This window comes from Zonotrichia leucophrys, chromosome 13 (genome assembly GCF_028769735.1).
Source record: "Zonotrichia leucophrys gambelii isolate GWCS_2022_RI chromosome 13, RI_Zleu_2.0, whole genome shotgun sequence".
In the NCBI taxonomy this organism is placed as follows: Eukaryota; Metazoa; Chordata; class Aves; order Passeriformes; family Passerellidae; genus Zonotrichia; species Zonotrichia leucophrys.
Genome location: NC_088183.1, coordinates 5,143,319 through 5,160,891, shown reverse-complemented (window position 1 = coordinate 5,160,891; position 17,573 = coordinate 5,143,319). Strand labels below are relative to the sequence as shown.

The following is a 17,573-nucleotide window of genomic DNA, read 5'->3' as shown; positions in this document are numbered from 1 at the left end:
CCTGGGAATAGTCAGTGAATGCAGAGCTCATTTTGTATTTACTCTGTAACATCAACACTCTCTGCTTGTCTCAAGGAAGTTGTACATTAGTACAGAGGGCAGGCTGCCATTGAAAGGAACAAGCCAAGGAGAAATTAGACATTCTTGGGCAAATTAGACATTCACCTCTAGAGTATTAGCTGAGGAAATTAACCTAAAAGTCTACACTTGAAAACAATGACAAGATGTGGGGCAGAGCATCTGAATAACTTCTGGGTGTGTGGGTGGTGCCTGTGTGTATTGCACAGCAGTGCAGCCACCAAGGCTGTGTGCTAAAGGACCTGTGGCACCCATGATCCAGCTCTCAGGGCTGTGCTGTTTACACTCCTTTACTGCTAGGAATTTGTCTGCTATGTGGGTGACAATTTTCTATCCTAATAGAAAAGTTGCAAACCAGTTTTCTGTCTTCAGTTATTAATCAAGCTCTGATGCCAGCTAAGAGTGAAGTAAAGGCGTTTGTACATGCTGTTGTGGGAAACTCCATCCATGTGTGCAGCTAATAAGCTGGGAAATGTGTCTACAACTCTCCTATTGATTATCACCTTCAGAGCAGATAAACATGGCTCCTTACTGTATGCTGGCTGTGTAAATTGAAACTTTATTTAAATGGAAGCAGAGTGAGATGCACTGCACTGGGCCAGTACAGGATTGCTGTTCAAAACCAGCTCCTCTAGATGCCCAATTCCTTCCCTTCTTTTTTCCCCCCTTAAGATTCCCAACAGTGCATTAAGATGAACTCAGTAGTTAGTAAATTTTCCCCTGTGTATTTTACAAGCTCAAGGTTATGGGCTAGAACAAGTAGTGTCATGCTATAAATCAGGTGTAATGGAACAGCTTGGGAGAGTGCACAGGAGTTCTTCCCCTCACACTGTGTTTGTCCAAAAACTCTGAAGGGAGAGCTGGCACCAGCCCAGAAACCCCCACAAGTGACTGATTAAATAATTAATAATAATTACTTAAATAATTATTTAATTATGCTCGTGCTGCTGCCCTCTCTCTTGACGGGTGAATGTGGCAAGACAATTTTCATTTTTTAGACCAAGGTGTATCTAGAGAAATCTGAGTGTGAAACAACCAGAACTAAGGTGCCCTTAGAAGGGGAAGGTGGATTCCAAAGTCACTGAAGAGATGGGACAAAATTATTTGAAACTTGGATTTACTTTGGGCTGACTGGAGTCAAGAGCAAGAATCAGAAGTCTGGTGCAGTTACACCTCTCTCACCTCCAAAGGTCAGTGGAAATTTCTGAGATCAAGGCAATACCAACTCAACTATTGGCTGAGTAGCCAGAAGTGTCTGCATTTGTCTCTGTATGTCACACTTCAAAGCAGAAATTCCCAGCTGTTCTCATCAAGTCCGAGGTGTTTCAGAGCTACTCTTCATTTTTCTTTTGCTCTTATTATCTGTCTCTTTAGGGGGCCTGTACTCACTGCTTTTGTGGGGATGGATGCTTGGAAAGCAATTATTGTTCATCTCCTCCATCTGTTCTGATGCTGGATATGCCTGTCTTTTTGAAGGCTTTTAGAATCTGTGCTGGGAATGCATTTCTCTTCCTAGCGCTGAGAAATTTGTATTTTTAATGGCTATTTGTTTTATCTATCACATGCTAGATTTATTCACTTGATAATCTCTCAGCAACACGGGCAATCTTCTCGTGTCCTGCTCTAGCATGCAGGGATTTTATTCGTGGAGCAGGTTGGCTTTGGGCTGAGATAGCCATGAGAGGTGAACCCTGCTGTGTGCTGAGTGTGCTCAGCAGCCCAGAGCAGCAGGGACTTGCAGGGAGCTGCAGCTGCTCTCAGGATGCTGCTCTTAGAAGCTTTCTTTACACATGTAATGTATGAGTAAGTTACTGTGTGGTGCATGGCTTTCCTTCTCAGAGCATGCCCTTCTTTAATGTGATTTCTTGCTGATAAGAGAGGCTTCTTGATGGAATTTTTGCAGTGATTCCCTGTCCTCAGTTAACCACTTCTGGGTATCTTACGAGTTCTTTTTTACATCCATCTCCTTTGATACAAAAAAAGGCATCCTTCCTTCTTCAAGTTGTGTTTTGTTAAAGTTAGTTGGAAAATGAGGTGGAAAAGCAAAACAACTGCTTTAATAAAGTGACATTTCTGCCCCACTCCAGCAACACTCCTGGAATTAACTCAGTATCATTTTGCCTGAATGTAAGATATTAACAGTTCTTTCTATCTACAGCAGGGAAAAACAACAGGTCTTTTGTTCTCTGACACAGAAGCTTCCAACTTATTACTCACTTAAAAAAAAACCCTCCACAAACTTAATTCAGATCCTTTATCACACAGCATCCTATCTTTATTTTTCAGAGATATTTTCAGATTTTATGTTTGTCCCTGATAGCAATCTCAGGGGCCAAAATCCTAGGTTTCAGGAGGAGGTTGATAATAAATCTTTCTGATATGGTTCTTGGGTGGTGACCCAGGGGTGTTTCATATACCCACAAGGTGAAAAGCAACAGCAGCCCCTGTGGTTGACAGTTCCTTGGCACAACTGTGACTTTGGCAAGTCAATACCCTCATGGCACTGACAGCATAAACATTTTGTGGCAACTGTGCAAAGCAGGCAGCCAATTATTTTTCTAATGATTTCTTCTCACTGCTCTCCTCCTCCTCCATCTGCCCTAGAGAGAAAAACTTTCTCCCCTGTACTTTGCCCTCATGGATAATGGCAATAATATTTTCATTCTGTAAAAACGTGGTGCTGATTCTGCAGCAGCCTGTGCTGTGTGGGACTTGGCTGTGTGATTACAGTTCCTCCTCTAAGTTCTCCCCATTTTCCAGACATTTCTAGATCCTGTCTGTGACTATGGTGGCTGTAGCAGGGACAGTCTGAGTTTGCATTTTCAGTGACTCCTGTCTGAGCTCCATCCTGTACCAGATTTCTCCAGCCTCTGAGCTACCTGGGGTAAAGGAAGGGGAAGCACTGAGCAGTGAAAAGGTAACTCCAGATAATCCTCCTCCACTGATTTTAAAAGAAAAGGGGTGCAGCTCCCCAATTGAAAACTGCCCTCTGCCTCACCACTCCTGTCAGCTCTGGAATCCAACACAGTCCTTTTGTGCAGAGACAGTGATGAAGTGGGTATTAAATGCAATAGAAATCATTCAGGCCCCTTTTGATTAAAAGTTTCACTCTTATCTTTGTGGCTTTCTATGTTTTTGGGAAAGAGCTCAGCAGAGACACAGAGCCAAGGAGGAAGACACTTCCCTGCTTTGTTGTTTTGAGGGGATGGGTCTTCCAAGCACACAAAGGTAGTGTTTGCCTCTAAAACAAATGTTTGATATATTAAGATACAAATCTTAAAATCTTAACCTTGAGACCCTTTCCTACCCAGCCTGGGCATTTGAGCAATGATCCAAGTGCATTAAGCTGTGTGGAAATGTTATCTTCTGGGTACTCATCATGGAATAAAGCACCAAACATTTAAGAAATAACTATTACTTTGCATATAACACATGCCAGAGAAAGAGTGTGAAAAAAATGTCAGCACCCTTCTATCAGTCAGCTCTTTTGAATAAAAACATAAAGTATTAATTTAAATCAACTGAAAGGCATTAAAAACTTGATGTTCTCCTTGCCCCAGAAGTACTCTGCTGATAAGAAACAAATTAAAAATGCAGAGTTTTCAAATAGCAAAAATGCTGCATATTTTAAATGAAGTTGGTCTTTTTATGTATAGTGTTTTGGACTAAAAAAATTATATTAAATGCACATAAAAATGATTACTGTAAATGGTGAAGACATCAAAGTTTGGCATCAAAGTTAAATGAAAGCGCTTGGAAGTCTGTTTGTTTGATCTGTACATAAATAAGCTTTAAAAGAAGCCAGGGCACTCTTACACAGCTGGAACTGGGTAGCCAGTTCAACTTCCTCTGCATCCCAGATTCCCAAAGTAGGTTAGATCCAAACATGGTCAGTATTTTTGGGATTTTGTGTTTGCCCAGTGTGCTTCTCTGCCAGTGCACCAGGGAAAATGAGTTGGCAGAAAACACGAATTTACAGGCTCTTATAAAACACAGAGTGAATGAACTCCAGGACAATGAAATAAATGCCTCTTTCCTCTTCTGCTTTTGGCATGAGGGTTATCAAAATGAAGGTGAAAGATGAGTCCTTGACCTTGTTGTTAACTGCATTCCTCCTGGTTGTGTTCACTCCCCATTCCTGGGTTGGCAGGAAGTGTGAATTAGGAATATGGGTCAGAGCTCTGTTAATTTATATCAGCTAAAGATCTGCTACAGAGCTAAGCTACACTAATGCTCAGTTCATTTTAGTTTGCTCTTAGAGAAAACAAAAAAAGACTTGTGGTGTGGGATTGCAGGAAAATGTGGGACTTAGTGCCTTTAACCTTCACCTTTCACTGTGCTTTACAGGGATGAACTCCTGCAGGAACCTGCACAGGGCAGAGCAATGTCTGAGCTCTGGGAGCTCTTTGGGTATGGTGCAAATGTGAGACCTTTATCTACAGAGAGCCAAACTGCAGCTCATTTCATTTGAGGAATGTAAGTTGTAAGCAACTAGAAGCAAGACTTCAAAGAAAACCTCCTTGGCTCCTGTGACTTTTGTTTGGCAGCCCAGACCTTTGGGATCAGCAGACTTTCAGCACTTAGGGGTGTGTGGCAGTCAATAAAACTTGTCCTTAAAACCTCTAAAATTTACCCTGTTTCATTTAGCTTCTAATCAGGACTCCTCTATCACAAACCTTTCTCCAGAATCCCAAGCTGGGGCTGCCTGTGCTCCAAAGGAAGATGTTCTGCTTTGAAGAGCAGCATGAAAGGCCATGTGTTACCTGACACAGGAGAACATGCTGCTCCTTCACTGGCCTGTGTTTGTAGCCCTGGAGTTCAATGTGCATCCAAGCCCCTGCCTTTGCAGATGGAGATTCAAGGCTCCTGCAGGGGCTGCTGCATGAGGTCACTGCAGGGCAGCCAGTGAGGAAAGCCTTAGTTGAGGACTTGCCCTTCAAATATTCAGCCACAGCCTCAGGGTGTGTATGTCTCTGATCTACAAAGGAATTATTTTTTTCCCTGTTGAGAAAGTCAGAATTTTCCTACCCCCGTGTTCTCTTCCATTCAAGAGTTCCACAACACATGTCCCCCAAAACAATTAATTATCTTGTTAAAGCAGGGTTTCTTTTTCTTCCTGAGAATTTCCCCTGTCAGGAGCTAGAAGGAGAAACCTAAAGTCTCTGGATCATTTTCCATTTTCTTGCTGTGAGTGGGAGGGCAGGAAAGATGCTTTTTATGAAAATAGCTATTTTTTACGTGAGAGAAATTAAAAAACCCCCTCCTCTGGAATGAAAACACTGCCTGCATCCTCCCAGAGGGGTGGCAGCTGAGGTGGCAGGCTGCAATTTGGCACTGTGCTCTGCTCTTAGGGCAACATGCTGTGAGCCCAAATTTATTTGTGAGCCCAAATTTCACTGGAGCCCCGTGAGAGGGTGTTTGGGCCAAGGGTGGGTGGTCAGGATGGGGTCACCCCCTGTTGCAGCACAAAGCTGAGGCTGCTGGGCTTCCCTGCTCTGAGGGTGTCAGGCAGCTTTTCAACCTGCTTTCCTGGCTCTTGCAGGTGTTCTTATTGCAGCATCTGGTTAATTTTGGTTTTGTGCAGAATTCCCCATTGATTCCATTCAGTGCCAGGTGGAATTTCACAGGGCATCCCGAGGGAGGGCTGAAGGAGGGAGGCTGCAGGAACAGGCAGTGCTGATAACAGGCTCTCAGAGCATGGCAAGCTGGTTTTCTGGGATGAAATTAGCTCAGAAATCCTCGTGGTTTTGCTTTGTGGACAAGAGGAAAAACCAGGAGGACTCAGTGTTATCACCTGCATCTCCCTTGCCTGGGAGAGCTTCTCTGCAAGAGCAATAAATCTGTTTTCCTGTGAATGCAAGAGAGCTCTTGAAATAATCTCATTCCAATCCCTCTTGTTATTTTTAATGGATTCCAGGATGAGCTGGTTGCTATGAGTAGCTTTTTTACATAAAAATTTGGGTTTGAACCCAGCTGAATATTCAGTCCAATTAAAAGCAAAGTCTTTGCTAAAACAGAGGCAAGGGGAACAGTGGGAAAGTCTTTCATGGAAATGAACAAGTCAATGAAAACAGGAGGACTGAATGTTTGTTATTCATACATATTCTTCCAGGTAATTATTATGATTTCATTCCTAAAAACTGCCCGCTTTAAGAAGAAGTGATTGTATTCTAATAAGAACCTGTTTATTAAACTTCCAGCGACTGAAGTTGAATATGAATTATTAAAATGTCTGTGAGGTGCAGGGTTGTTTTTCTTTTGCCAGGTGTCTGTGAAAAATAAAAACAACAGGAAAACATGCAGCAGGAGAAGCAAAATGTGAGACAAGAAGTGGTCATGGATCAGTGCTGCCAGTCCTGCTGGCCAGGTCCCCAAAGTGTCCCAGCAAAACCAGAGCTCTGTCCCCTGCAGGACAGGGCTGGGGAAGGGTCTGCACTGCCCAAGGATCCAGCTGAGAGTTTCCTGCTCTCACAGACTTGTGTAAGGCTGAGGCATATATTCCTCTTGAGAAATAAGAGGAAATTTGGGTGGGAATGAGAATACCAGGAGTGCAAAGGTAGCAGCAGGTGTGCTGCAGCACATGACAAAGGAAGAGGGAGAAGAGGGTGCTCTGTGAGGACAAGTGGCATCTGTCTGTTTGTAAAAGGCACAGTGTACCCCTCAATTTCCAAGTACCAAAAGGATTTAGACTTGGAAGTAATAACAGAGCAAGGAAAGCCTGGAGAACTCGATAGATTTATTCTTGTAAGAGGTTAATAGCTTAGCCCTTAAAATGTACCAGAAAATGCAAGGAGGTTTATGTGATGGCTTTGACATATTCTGGCAATAAATGCAATGTGAAGATGTTCCCTCCATTTGCCTTAAGCCTTTGACTTTACTCTGCCACTGTGGGAAACTCTCTGTGCATAAGAAAAAAGAGCAGATGTGAATTTCTGCTGCAAAATAATTGTGTTTTTCTTTAGCATAGTTTATTCCAGGAAGGAAGCTCTTGCCCTCATACTCAGAATCTCCCAGGCTCCCCAGCAGTATCAGGAGCTGCTGACCAGGTTTGGAGACAAGTGTGGAAGAGATTGAAGTTTATGAAAATCAGTGACAGGAAGAGAGGAGATCCTGTAAGTGCCTGAAAAGGAAAACCTGTGATGCCTTCCAGAAAAGAGATTTTATCCTGGCCCTACTCCAGGAAAGCTCCCACCTGCAGTTCTCATCTTCCTAAAGCATGAGGTCCATCAGTCACTTGACACAAGCCAGTAGAAAACCAAACATTTTTTTCTTTTTTTTTTGCTAATGTGGGTGAATTCTGGAGAACTATGGAACCAAAATGAACAGGTGATCCTCCTGATCTTGAGCAGCACCTGTGCAATTGCAGGCTTTAATTTCCCCTGATTCCTGAGAGTTTGCTGCGTGGTTGTACAGTTTTGTCTGAGAGAAATGCGAGCCCAAATATCCTTCTTTAAGCCCAGCAACCTGCTGGGTGACAGAACACAGGTACAGACACATCCCTACCTTTGATTTCTGGTTATTCATGAGGTGCTGCAGGCATCTGTGCCTTTTCAGCTGAGTTCCCTGCTGTGTAGTCCTGCTTCTGTCAGTCTCCCAGTACAAAAACACACTTTGGCCCAGTGATGCCTGAGCTGCTGTTTTCTTCACAGTGCTCATATTCTGAACATTTATAATTCAAAGGTCTTCAGAAAGAAGTGACAGCTTCTCTTCTACAAAATAAAGAGTATAATGACTTGTGTTAATTATTCTTCCTCGCTTACTCACTCACCAGCTCATGTATTACTGCAAGGCTTTTAGTGCCTTGGGCCAAAAAGGGTCATTACAACTCACAGCCTAATGGCCTGGCCAAAAAAATGTAAGTGAGGGAGAAGCAAGTCCTGAGTCCTCCACTGAGCTCTCTGGAGCCATTTATGGATGCCTTGGGAATTCTACAAAGGAGCAGCTTGGAAAACAAACAGAATTGTTCAGTGTTGAGTATTGCTCTCGTGACATCTATGCTATTACAGAGATTTACAGCTGGAATAATTCAATCTGGGTTTTTCTCTTCCCTCCATTGACTCACATTTTGGAAAGCAGTCAGGCCCTGAGAGTTGGGTTTTGCATAATTGAAGCACCAGAACATATTAAGTGGAACAACTAATGGGGACGAATTTTTCCTTTCCTTCCAGACTGGGTTATCAATTATGAATTAGTGGCAATCTAAGATCAAAGGGGTTCCATTTCTGCAGCTGAATTTGAGGATTTTGGAACTGAAGAGATGAAATGCAGCTAATGACTCATTTCAGGAAGGCTGAGACAGGAGATAACTGATGGGTGGAGTTAAGTGTTTGCTTTAATATATTTCTGACCACGGACATAGATCCTCAAATGCAAAACTGGACACTGAGATCAACTTAATCATATGAAATGATGCTGTGAGCTCCTCTTGCTGAGCAATCTGATCTGCAGCATTTTTTCTAAATGCTGAACATGACCTAGTTATTGAGACATACAGAAACATGTTAAGGTTACCATGTATTTGTTACACAGAAGGCTTTGCATCAATACAGGTTCCATTACTGCTGAGAAAATGCTTCTCTCCAGCAAGAGCAGCTCAACACATGCTTAAAATCAAAACCAAAACAAAACAAAAAAAATTATGAAGGTTTTAAATTAAAAGTGACTACACCCCAATGGAGGGACATTGAAAAGAGCAGCCCAAGGCAGGGCTCAGCTCTGTGCTGCTCCCTGAAATGACAATAAAGCAGTTTATGATTTAAGGTAGTAGGTAGTGAGACAAAGACCTGGGAGCCTTAGGGGACAAACAATAATCTTTGCTTTCTGAGGAACACTGGACAAAGCAGGAGCAGCATCAGGTGGTTCTAAGAATATTTTCTCCTTGCAATACTCTGCTCCTGAGTGAGTGGCCCAGCTGAAACCAGGTGAAAAGGGTTTGTGGTTAAGTGCTCAGAGCTCCTCCCCACAGGTGTTGGTGGGGCTCTGGGGGTGTGGAGCTGCCCAGGTGAGGCTGTGGATATCAAACACCACCCATGGAGCTTCCCTGCAGCTCCAGAGCATGAATTTCTTAACCTGGAGACTTGGAGGCAGCAGGAGGAATCTTCCCAAGGAGTCCTGGCAAAAGTGAGTTTCTTACTGGTGTAATAAATCCCTGAATTCCTAAATGTAGGGGGATAGAATGTGAGGAAATAAACGTGGTGTAGAAAGTAATCTTCCCCCTAAGGGGTTGCAGCTGGGTTAATTATCAAAGATTGGGAACAGGCCTGGCTTTAACAGGCCACAGGTGTAAGCAATGAGAAGAAGATGCTATAAGAGAGTGGGGTGGCTGCTTGAGAGGGCAGTTGGAGTCAGTTGGCTGTTTTGTGAAGAAGAAAGAGTCAGTGCTTGGAGGAGCTGCCTATGAGAAACACCAAAAAGGTATGAAACAAACTTTTGTGATGGGAGACAACAGTATGGAACCCTTGCAATAAGATGATAACGCCTAAAGGGAAATTACTGGATGAGAGGGGGGGTCTTGGGTGGGCTGCTGGGGGTGTGAATCTGTGGATGCCCAGCATGTCTGTTCTAGCTCTGGTTATCAGCTCTTGCTTCAAGAGCACAGCACAAAAAGTCAATTATATCTTGTGTGCTTTTATGTGGAATACTTTCTTTGGTCTCAATGTTATAATTTTTAATAGGGTTTTAGATAAATTTCATGCTATGTGTTACTTGTTTTGTTTGGATAATGCCTTCTAAATAGGAGTTTAGATAAATTTATTTTTAATTGTTTCTTATTTTGTTTGGATAATGCCTCATAGTAGGACTTTTTGAAATTAATGTGAGTCTATTACTAAATTATAATGGAGTAATTATGAAAATAATGAATTTATGATCACAACTGCTGTTGAAAGGAAGGAAGTTCTAATGACCTGACTCACCTTTGTGGATGCATCAGAGAGAAAATGAGGTTGGGAGTACTAACTGTTGTATTCAAACAGGTTAATGTATGGAGAGGAACTTTCAGAACTTCACACTGACATGAAATGGGAAATGAGTATTTATTTTGGAATAAAAAACAATTTCTGACTGTAGAAGCCAAATGGAAAAAATCTGCTTCAGCTTTCATTAAGAAATTGGTTCTTCTCCTATGGCTTCTTTTGTCTTGAGGACTTAAAAAACACCTTTTTTAAGGATCTGTAATGAAAAATGGTTTTCCCCTCCATGAATTTTGTTTTTATTTGAGCTCTGATGTCTGCAAAGTGTGTTCTGGTGCTCTGAGTTGCAGAAAACTTTATCGTTATCCTTGTAACAAGAAACACCTGGAGATGAGAATATCTCCCTCTCCACACCTGTAAAGAGTCTGTTCAAATCAGTGGCTTGAAAGTTTCTTTTTCTTTCTCTGGGTCAGTGTCTGCATTTGTTCACCTTCAAGTGCTCCTCTATTTCCTGATAGTAATTTTATTTAACTAATAAATCTTTGTCAGAGACAATAGAAGGCATGACCTGGGCATGGTCTTTTAGGAAATAAACCTAAACTAATTACTACAGGAAAAATACTCAGCTCTTGATTAAGACTGAGATAATTTGGTGATGACTCTGTTCAGACCACAGTATAACATTTTTTGGTTTTTATTTCTCAGAATGATTTTCTTCTGGCTGCAGAGCCGTTGCTTGAGCAGTCACTGCTGTGTCTCTCTGGTGTTTTCTGTGCTTTGATGCTCAGTGCAGGCTCTGTGCACAGAGGGAGCCCTGGGAGCCCCTGTGCTGCTGCTTGCCCAGCCTGGGCTCATTATGGTCCTGATCCAGGGGCTCCCCGAGGTGAAAACCTGTCACAGCAAAGCTGAGTGCTCAGTGGGCTCTGGGCTGAGGTGTTAAACCACATTCCTTATCTCTGCATGGCTCTGCCTCCTTCCCTGGTGCTGCCAGGACATCCAGCAATTTCTTTCCCTGGATTTTGCTGGTGATGGGATTGAGAATCTCCCATCCCCTCTGTTTGCTGTTTGTTTTATTGGAGGTGTTGTTAACCTTTGCTCAGTGCACTTATTTACTTCAGGCTTTAATAGTGTGATAAGGTCACTACAAATTTAGTGGGAGGCGTTTTAAGCACTTGCAGCTATAAATCACAGTGTTCGTCACCCTTGTGCAGTTTATCCAGAACCAGAGCAATCCATTTTGGTCCAAACCATGAAGGCCAAATAAAGCCAGGTATCATGGTGAGAAAGCTTTGACATATGGCTCTGAGGGAACCTGCACACTTCTCCTCTATAAATTAGCGGCTATTTTGCAGAGCTGACAAGTAGCTGGTATTCTTGGAACTGATCCTATTTGTGGTTTTCCCCCCTCCCCTCTTCCATTCTAGTCTCTTGATCTTTCCCTTTAGAAAATCCAAAGAGTAGGAAAATCAGTCTGTTCTCTACAGTAGGTTTTAAACCACTGGTGGTATGGACCCATGTCACAAGTCTGCTGAACTTGCTGGTAGAGCACGAAACCCTAAAACCTCAGGGACTCATCTCTGCAGGAATATGTTCTTATCTATTCCTTTATATTAGATTTTTTTTTTTCTCCTTAGACAAGACAGCCTTTGCAGGTAGGATCAAACCAGACTGCAGGTCCAAGAAAGGGGCAGCAGCAAGCTCTGTTCAAGGTGTGTTGTGGGTCACCAAAGTGCACTGGCCAGGAAATGGGCTCAGTAACCTGGCATGGATATCTGTGACAGTGTTCACAGGGGTCTGAGGATGAGAGAAGAGAGGAGGATCTGACTCCGTGTTTCAGAAGGCTTGATTTATTTTTTTATTATATATTGTATTAAAACTATACTAAAAGAATAGAAGGAAGGATTTCTTCAGAAGGCTAGCTAAGAATAGAATAATAAGGAATGATAACAAAGGCTTGTGGCTCAGACTCTGTCTGAGCCAGCTGACTGTGATTGGCCATTAATTAGAAACAACAAATTTGGGCCAATCAAAGATCTACTTGTTGCATTCCACAGCAGCAGATAATCAATGTTTACCTTTTGTTCTTGAGGCTTCTCAGGAGGAAAAATCCCAAGGAAAAGATTTCTCATAAAAGATGTCTGTGACAAATATCCTGCTTTAATTCCTGTTGGTTTCTGGCCCCTGCAGTACCCCAGGAGCCTGGCCTTACCCCTGCCTACAGCCCAGCAAAATTCAAAGGCTGTTGGGGAGGGGGAGGAAGGGATTAGTTGGCAGCAGTGGTGTTGGACTCCTGAACTCTCTAAATGACCCAAGAGGAGATTGATTTCACCTGTAAAGCCCAGCAACCTCCTGGGTTTTAAGCTAGCATTAAAAATTAAATGCCAGTTTGTGTGTTATTAAAGGCGGAATGAAATTGCTGCATCCCACCTCGTTCAGAGCAAGAAAAAGATGGAGGCTTTGTAGAGCTCAGCAACGCTGTTACTGTGAAGTGCAAAAGTGGTGTGAGGAGGAAGGATGACTGTCTCCTCGAGTTCCTCCTTCATCTGTGTAGTGAGAGAAGAAAAAACACTCACTCTGAGCGAGAGACAGTGCTGTGATGTCTGCCAAAGTTGCCAGAGAGCAGAGTCTGGCTGGGCTGTGTGCACAGCACACCTGATGGATGCTCAAACACAGCCCCTGTGCAAACAGGCACGTCAGGCTGTGCCAGGCACTGCTGCCTCTCACTCAGTGTCAAATGCTCCCTGAGTGATAGATTAAAAAGCAGCAAGAGCTCATCAAAGTCCAGATACATCTCTTTTAGGTAAATAAAACCTTGTCACTTTGGAGAACTGCAGGGACTGGATGAGTTTTTTCCAAGGCCTGAGGGTGAGGCAGATCCCCCCTCACCATTATGGATGTGTTTTGGGTGCACATAACCATTGCTTCTTCTGCCATTTTAATTTTGAGTCCTTGCCTGATGTTTTTCTGAAGAACAGCAGCTCTTGGAAATGTCTGATTAGTTTGTTTTCAAAGGTACAAAACTCTTACCATCATCTGCATAGGTGTAGCATGAATCTGACCTGTCTGTACCAGGCAGGGAAAAAAGTCAAACATTTTTTGTCATCAAACCCTAGGACTTTTATCAAAGTACACCTATTTTTGGAGCAATGGGGCTGAGATAGGTGATGCACACAACCTATGGAACCTGGTGGAGGTCCCTATGACAGGACATGAAAGTGGTTGGTCTGCGTGATGAAATTCAGGGAGCAGGAGCCAGAGCCTGGAATAAACTGGATGTGCCCTTGCTGCAACCTGCCAGAGGTGCAAACCACAGCTGTCACTGGCAGAGAACAGATTGGAGGCTGAATCACTGGGAAAAGGGACACTCACCTTTGAACAGGGTCTGTGCCTCTGCTCATGGCTGTGGTCATCACCATGCTCTGAAATCTGCAGCTCCACAGCATTTTCCATGCCAGGCAATCTCTCTCTTTAATGTCTAACTATTCTGATTATCATCTTTTAATTTTTTCCTGACTAACTATGTCCATAACTTTTCTTCAGTAAAGTCTGCTTAATGCACAGCCATGTTGTAAAGCCAAGCTGCAGCTCCAACATGCCCCATCCTAAAATAAATATTTGTCCAAAAAAGATCCATTTCTCAGGGAAATTTGCTTTGATTTGCAAAACAGAAAGCATATCCTCAACTCCCTGTGCTGATGTGTGTGTGGTCCTTGGCAGGTCACAGGGCCTCAGGAGAGGACACCTGAGTTTCCAAGGTGTGGGCATGGTTCTGTGTGTGCCATTTGCTTTCTGTCTGCTCCTTTCTTCAGTGCTTTGAGAGAATTTGAGGGATAAAACCTTACAAATTGTGGTTTGGCCCTTGTAGAATAGATATTTAAATGGAAATAATAGTTTTATTTCCATTTAAGGCTCCATTTTGAGGTTGCTCTGTATGTCGGTGGCAGCAAAAGAAGCACAAGTGAAGGTCTGTGACTCTTCCCTTGCTTTGGGATGAGTGGAAAATGGGATTTAATTGTCTGAACAGCACAGGATACTTTTGCAACAACTGTTTGTCATTTTCTCTGGTGCCATTTCTGCATTGTCAGCACTAAAGTCCCCAATCTTTTGACGTGGGATGAGCACCTCTGTGTGGGGTTGGCAGGTGTGACAGTGTTCATAGGGGTTCTTGGATGAGGGGAGAAATGAGGATCTGATTCCATGTTTCAGAAGGCTTAATTTATTATTTTATTATATGTATTATATTAAAATTATACTAAAAGAAGTGAAGAAAAGGTTTACTGAGAAGGCCAGCTAAGAATAGAATAGACAAGAATGATAACAAAAGTTTGTGGCTCAGCTCTGTGTTTGAGCCAGCTGACTGTGTTTGGCCATTAATTACAAACATCAAATGTGGGCCAATCACAGATGCACCTGTTGCATTCCACAGCAGCAGATAATCATTGTTTGTGTTTTTTTCCTGAGGCCTCTCAGCTTCTCAGGAGGAAAAATCCTAAGGAAAGGATTTTCCATAAAAGGTGTTTGTGACAGGCAGGGTCCAGTGGGAGCACATGGAACTGGAGGTGACAGAGGGAAAGGGCACAAATTCAGGATGTCATTTATAAATATGCTTCTAATTGTTACCTTGGTTTGAAAGGCTTTGGAAAAGTGTGGACATATGGACTCCCTTAGCTTTCAGTTGTTTTCAAGAGGCATATTGTGAGTGGGTGAGTGTTTGATAGGATGGAAATAAGGAAACCAGAATTTTCCCAAGTGGTGAATCACTTCTGGCTCTCCCATTAACAGAAGGTCTCCTTCTCAAGGTGACTTTATTAATTGGGCTTTTTATCATCTCTTGCATCACAGAGGAAAGTGAAAAGATATCAGCAACTGTGTGTGGCCCTGCAGACAGCCACCGTCTGCAAAATCATGCACTTTCCATCAAAAAGTAATTAAATTAGCCCAGATTCCATGAGTAATGCAACTGGATCTCCCTGGCGCCTCCCAAGAGAGATGTGCCTGAAGTCAAATGCACTCAGAGACCATATTTGTAACTGAAACAATTATTACTTTAATTCAGTCATCAAATTAATTTTCCAGAAGCAGGACATGCCAATCACCAGAGGAGGTGGCAGCAGAGTGCAGCTGCTCAGGCTCCAACGGGGCTGATGGATGCAGAGAGAGGATGGACAGACTGACCATCCTCCTGAGCCGAGAGCAGCCCATCAGTCTGTTCTCTCCTTGCTGTTCCAGATGGAATTTTTGTTTTTGTATGGTTGTGACCATGTTCACAGGGGTCTGAGGATGAGGGAAGAGATGAGGATCTGACTCCATGTTTCTGAAGGCTTGATTTATTATTTTATGATATGTATTACATTAAAACTATACTAAAAGAATAGAAGAAAGGGTTTCATCAGAAGGCTAGCTAAGAATAGAATAGGAAAGAATGACAACAAAGGTTTGTGGCTCGGGCTCTCTGTCTGAGCCAGCTGACTGTGGTCGGCCATTAATTACAAACATTTAACATGGGCCAATCAAAGATCTAATTGTTGCATTCCACAGCAGCAGATAATCAATGTTTACCTTTTGTTCTTGAGGCCTCTCAGCTTCTCAGGAGGAATAAATCCTAAGGAAAGGGTTTTACATAAAAGATGTCAGTGACATACAGTGGCACTGGAGGGCAGCTCCCTGGGCTGCCACAGCTGCTGTGTCCCACAAGATGCAGGGAGCACGGAGAGGTTAAGGCCAGGAACAAGCCAGGGCTCCTCTTTGTGCACCAGGCACTGAAGAGAAGTAGTCATGACATCTAAATTAGAGCCTGGTAGGGCTGTAGTCAAACTGCATCCTGAGCATTGCCATGAAGGGCAGTAAGTGGCCTGTCACATGCAGTTTGCTGCTTTGCTCATCCCCTGCCCTGCAGATGTCTGTGTGCACAAGGAGTTGTTTGCAGCAGCAGGAATTTTCCCAATAACCATACACCCTGCTGCAGGAAGCAAGCTGAGATGTGGAGATAGTGAAGGCCCTTTAATCAGACAGCCCTTGGAAAATCTTTGATAGGGACAGATAAACATGGATGCAAAAACTTTGCCTTTTATTTCTTTTTCCTGCTTGTTCTGCATCAGTCTTTTCCAGGAGTCAGGACTGGGGTTAAGAATCCTATTTCAGGGTTTGTATCAGCTGCTCTGCTTTCCTGACAGGTGCCTTTTCTGGGCTCCTTGGGAGTGCTCATTTTTCCTTGCACCAGTGGATGTGCTTGTTCTATCTACACTCAGCTTGTCCTAAACTTGATTTCCAGAGTTCCTTTACCTGCTGATGGTGTCTAAATTTATTCACAGTTGCTTTCCTAAAGATATTCTGTTTTCTGCCTAGCATGTTTTAGCATGCTAGGCATGCTAAAGTACTGGTTATAGTACTTTAAAGTATTGGTTATATTCTAGATTATAGTACTGGTTATATTCTATTTTGATCAGTCCAGTGTTGATTTTTTTTTTTTTTGTCACACAAATGATTACCTTGACTGATGTTCCCTCTCCTTGTATTTATGCCTTTATGCAGGTTTCTCTGTATGGTTTGGTTGGTGGGTTAACTACTTGAAATGTGACATTTGACTGTTGAGTGGTTTCTTTTTGCTGGTACATGTGGATGCTTCAGGCAAAGTGACTTGAGATCTTGGATTGACAAATGAAAATAAACTTCTTATTGTGAATTTTAAAAATTGGTTTATGAAACCCAGCACCATATGATTTCCTTCAGCGTTTCATGCAGTAAAGAACACTCAGACCCAGGCATGTAGTTGTGATACCTTGATGTGTTTGAAACTTTGGGTTGAGTAATCTTTCTCATCCAGACTTGAAGTGAAATAAGCAGGAGGGAACCCTTCGAGGTAAATACTGAGTGCTCTGTGTGGGGAGTTTAGCCATCCACATGGTTGCTATCAATTGTAATGATGGTTGTGAATCTACATTCTCATGGATCAGCTTGCACAATTACCCTTTGGTGCCATCAGAGCATCTCTTGAGGTTGTCTCTTCACTTTTTGCCACCAGCCAGAGCACCTGCCTCCCCTCCAGAGCCCCCATTGCACCATTCTCATTATCTGGGTTATCTCATCAGTATTACCTCAAGGAGAGCTGAACAATCCTGCCAAGGCACAGGAACAGAGCTGGGAGGGTCAGTATGAAGCATCCAGCACACAGAGCAATGCCCTGTGTAACTCCCTCCCTCCCTTGGGGCAGATTCAGCCTGGACCCTCCTGGTCCAGAGGGATGCTCTGGGTTCAGCGCTCCACCACAATCATCATCCATTTCAGCTCTTGAGTTTCTGTGCTGCTCCAGGAGTGTCCTTCAGTTTGGCTCTGGATGTGATGAGACAGAGATGGGCTACAGGAAACTGGGAAGGGGCTTTGGCCTGGAGGTCCCAAAATCTTCCTGCTCTCCATGCTCTGGGGCTGGACCATCCCTGGTGCAATCTGCAAATCCCTCCCCACAGAGGGATCTGGCCTCAGCTGCAGTTTCCTTGCCCACTTAAGCGTGTTTATTTAGCTTTGCCAAAAAGGTGATGTGTGAAAATTGCTTTTATTACCAGAAAAAGAAGTTTGCAATAAAACCTG

The 17,573-nt window shown here is 43.2% G+C and overlaps 1 protein-coding gene across 6 annotated transcripts in view; it reads left to right on the top strand.

Moving 5' to 3' along the window:
• Positions 1 to 9,398: 9,398 nt before the first annotated feature.
• Positions 9,399 to 17,573, top strand: part of SGCD (sarcoglycan delta) — a 492,080-nt gene continuing 483,905 nt past the window's right edge. For 4 of the 6 annotated variants that reach the window (XM_064724715.1, XM_064724703.1, XM_064724699.1 and 1 more), the window contains exon 1: positions 9,428 to 9,492. The gene's annotated coding sequence lies outside the window, so the exon portion shown is untranslated. Of the gene's footprint in view, positions 9,493 to 17,573 lie in introns of all 6 variants that reach the window. The other 2 variants (XM_064724706.1, XM_064724704.1) reach the window with 1 other exon arrangement.